Consider the following 4,484-nt stretch of genomic DNA (forward strand, 5'->3'; position numbering starts at 1 on the left):
AGTCACTAACGCAGACTCTTAGTGCAGAATTCTCATATTATAAATACTCCAAGAACTTAATTGTGACCAGATTTTGGACATTCGTAATCATTTCAACCCTTTTCGGTTAAATAGCGTAAGCTTTACATTAGCTGAATGAACCTTAACATTTTTGCATTATTCCCTCAAATTGTGTCCCCACTCAGGACATTGATGGAATTTTAAATAGATGCTTCCACGGTAATAAAGACTATAGCGTAAATCTCATTTGAGAGGCAAATTGTGTTGCCTTCTGTTGAAGCGAACAGCGTTTTTTGTGCCTGTATTTCGAAATTTATCTTATTAGTGTAAATTCAATTTCCTTTTATTAATACAGAAATATATAAAAATAAAAGTATTTAGATTTTTTGGTCTCAGTTTTAGTTGTATTTTATGGAGTTTTTCTTATTTAAAGTGAGAAGTAGCACTTTTATTTTGAACTAACTGTCGCCCGCGACTCCGTCAGCACGTAATTAAAAAAAATGTAATTAGTAGCCGATGCCAAATTTCATAAAGATCTGTTACGCCGTTCTATAAATGCCTTCTAACAAATATCAAACCATACATACATACTAAACATCCATCAAACTTTTCTTGTAAATATAGGATGCTAGTTTTTTGTTGTTTTGACTTTTATTTACATTTTCTAACAGTGGTAGAGCCCGTTTTAACGTCTTCGCACGAATTGGCCCGGCTCGCCCGGTGAAATACGACGACCACACAGAAGACAGGCGTGAAGTGGAAGCAATTCCGCGTTTCGTCTGATGAGTGTGCGTCCCGGAGGCCTTATTTAGTCCTCTTTCCCTTTCCACCTTTTTCTTATAAGGAAAGGATGGGAAGTGGAAGTGGACTTTCCGGATGAGAGGATGCATGGAAAGGGGATAAATTTTCTTTCTGTGCATCCTTTCCTTTTTTTATATCATAAAGTGGCGAACAAGAGAGCGGCCACCTGAAATCGCTGAATAGCGAAGTGACCGTTGCCCATAAACATACGCAATTGCATACGCGTTGCCTACCTTTAATCGACGGAGGAGAGGATGCACAGAAAGAGAATATTTTCCCCTATTTCCTCCGTCGATTAAAGGTAGGCAACGCATATGCAAATGCGTATGTCTATGGGCAACGGTAACTTCGTAATATCAGCGATTTCAGGTGGCCGCTCGCTCGTTTGCCACCTTATGATATAAAAAAAAGCGCCGCGTGGCAACAATGGCCTGCCAGTACTCCATTTTGCAGTCTTAATTAATATTAGCACAACATTTTGTTTTTAATCCTTTTTATTTTTATTCGGCGTAAACAATGAATATTCTGATAAGTTGCTTATTACATTAAAAATCAATTAACCACAAAGTAAATTTATTTAAAACGTATTTAAGAAAAGACAATGACATTACATTTGTTAATGAAATTTTGGTTAATAAAGATATCGTCCGGGTCGAGGACGAGATGTGGGTATATGGGATGTAGTTACAAATTTGGTTTGAGTTAATAAGTTTTCGGTATAGGTCTATTTTCTTCCAATTTTTTCCAATTTTCCAACCACACTGGCTGTTTATCTAAAGGCAGTTTGGAAAGGGTTTCAAGCAGACTTCTGTCTCTAAAAGCCCCAATGGGTAGCCTCGTTGCTATCACTGGTGTCGACATTGTTGTAGTTCCAGGTGCCATCCTAAATGAAATCGTGTTTTTAAATACTACTGTATTTTGATTTCAAATTATGTTTCAATTAGTTGTCAGCAAATATACATCCATCCATGTAAACATTCGCATTTAAAATATTAGTCAGATTATGTGTACAAATGTGTAAAAAATCAGAAATTTCAGAATGAACTAAATTAATTAATAGTGAAAAACGAAATCAAATCTAGAAACTTAATTAATTAATAATATTTGGAGTCTCATTTCGTAATAGTCCTTACCTTGGTTCATCTCTAGCGCTCGTAGACTCTTTTGCTTTCTCCTCAAAAGCAGGATACCCTATAGGTTTGCTTCCATCGTAAGATGGTCCTTGACATACGCTCGTCGCAACCAAGAGTGCAAAGATTAGATACCAAGAGATCATGTTTCCTGTGAACATATAAATTCTATTAATATAATGCAAATCTCGTCAGGTCTTGTCCTATTTGTAATTTCTATTACATCGTTTATATCAAACGTCATTTGTATTACTAATGACATTTTAAGTTATATTTCAATTAGAACAGGACGAATTAGACTCTTGAATCCGATAACATGTCCTAAGATAATTGTTTTGCAGCGTAAAAGACTTATATTTGAATTCAAAGGAAATTTAATATTACATTTACAAATTTCACTGCTTGATAATGTCATTTATTATGGACAGTTTTAGTATTAAAATTGATCAATGAATAAGCTTTATAGAAGATAAATAGTTGGGATATGTTTGGTATAATTTTACATTCATATTTATTCCATGAATTAATTCCACTGTTAGGATAATTAGCAAATTATAGTTCCAGTTAAATTAACAGAGACGATGGCAAGAGACCGCATAGTATGAGTTTTGTTTCCACGGAAGATGGGTCGGGTGCTGGTATGGAATGCAACCTGTTCAGACACGCTGGCCCCTTCCCATCTACATGAAATCAACAACAGAATGGTGCGGCTTGTGAAGCGGGGGAAAATGCTAAAGCACGCAAGTACATGGTTCTAGGCTCCGAATATGATGTTGTCCCATTCGGCGTCGAGACCCTTGGTCTGTGGGGTCCTAGCGCTTTAAGGCTTTTTAAGGAAATATTAAAAAAAGTTAATCGACATCACAGGGAATTGAAGAGCTGGCAGTTACCTCGGACAAAGAATATGTATAGCTATTCAAAGGAAGAACGGTGCCAGTATCTTCGAAACCTTGCCTAAAGGGACTCCTTTTAATAATATATTTTATATAATTATTCGTTTTTAATATTTTATTTAAAATCATAGTTTTAAGACTCTTCATATAAAATGTACTGTTCATATTTCAATAGCAAATTTAATATATGAACAGAAAATATTAATTATATTGTATGGGCATAGATCTATATTTTATGTAGAATAATATGAAGGTTACTCCTAAACTCTCTAGATAAAATAACCTACAATCTTGAAATTGTTTTTTCCCTTTGTCATTGTTCCCTTTGTCATTAACAGTGGTAGAGCCCGCTTTATCATCTTCGCACGAATTGGCCCGGCTCGCCCGGCGAAATACCACGACCACACAGAAGACAGGCGTGAAGTGGAAGCTATTCCGCGTATCGCCCCGTAGGCCTAATTTATTCCTCTTTCCCTTTCCCAACCTTTTTCTTATAAGGAAAGGATGCGAAGTGGAAGTGGACTATCCGGATGAGAGGATGCATGGAAAGGGAAAATATTTTCTCTCTGTGCATCCTCTCCTCCATCGATCAAAGGTAGGCAACGCATATGCAATTGCATATGTCTATGGGCAACAGTCACTTCGCTATTTCAGCGATTTCAGGTGGCCGCTCGCTCGTTTGCCACCTTATGATATAAAAAAAAATCGTATTTAACTCCTACATGCGTTTAAAAAGGCGCAACATAATGTATCTATCCCAAAACAAAAGAGATGGAATTAAAACAAAATAATATTTTATGTACTTACCTAACTCTGTTTTGATAAATAAATATAAAAACTTTTTTCTTCTGTGATAATTTTAGACTGAATTTTATTTAAAAAAAAACTTACGTAGTCACAAATGATCTAATGTGTTACTGACTATCATTTGATTTCGAAATTTATTTATATGTTGCTATAATAGCATCGTATTCATATCATGATCGATTTATTATATTCTTTTAATGGAAAATAATTAAAAGAATATAATAAATCGATTATTTACAAAAAAGAGTGACATACCGAGGTCATTGATAAAGTATCGTCATTTTATATATAGGTTTGTTCCTTCAGGGTATTCCAGGATGAATATGATTAATGCATTAATTTCTGGTTTCAATTATGCTAGTACAGTATGACAGTAGCGCTCATAATCAGCGTATTTTTTTTATATCATAAGGTGGCAAACGAGCGAGCGGCCACGTGAAATCGCTGAAATAGCGAAGTGACCGTTGCCCATAGACATACGCAACTGCATACGCGTTGCCTACCTTTAATCGACGGAGGAGAGGATGCACAGAAAGAAAATATTTTCCCTTCCCATGCATCCTCTCATCCGGAAAGTCCACTTCAACTTCCTATCCTTTCCTTATAAGAAAAAGGATGGGAGGGGAAAGAGGACTAAATTAGCCGTTCTATAGAAACCTTCTCACAATTATCCAGCCATACATACATACTAAACATTCGCATTTATAATATTAGCAACATATGGAGAGGTACAGCAAATACCATATCTATATCCATCAAACTTTTCTCGTAAACATATAATAGGATGCTAGTTTTTTCTTACTTTTATTTACAATTTCATGAATTTTGTACGTATTGTGATTCGGCAATATAT

At 35.4% G+C, this 4,484-nt stretch overlaps 1 long non-coding RNA gene across 1 annotated transcript; it reads right to left on the reverse strand.

Annotated features, from left to right (window-relative positions):
• Window positions 1–1,272: 1,272 nt before the first annotated feature.
• LOC106126635 (uncharacterized) lies at window positions 1,273–3,688 on the reverse strand. The gene is made up of 3 exons (XR_001228372.1): window positions 3,632–3,688; window positions 1,935–2,082; window positions 1,273–1,684 (listed from the first exon to the last, which is right to left on the reverse strand). It is a non-coding gene; the product is annotated as an uncharacterized LOC106126635 (long non-coding RNA).
• Between the last annotated feature and the right edge of the window lie 796 nt (window positions 3,689–4,484).

This window comes from Papilio xuthus, unplaced genomic scaffold (assembly GCF_000836235.2).
Source record: "Papilio xuthus unplaced genomic scaffold, Pxut_1.1 DF824992.1, whole genome shotgun sequence".
In the NCBI taxonomy this organism is placed as follows: Eukaryota; Metazoa; Arthropoda; class Insecta; order Lepidoptera; family Papilionidae; genus Papilio; species Papilio xuthus.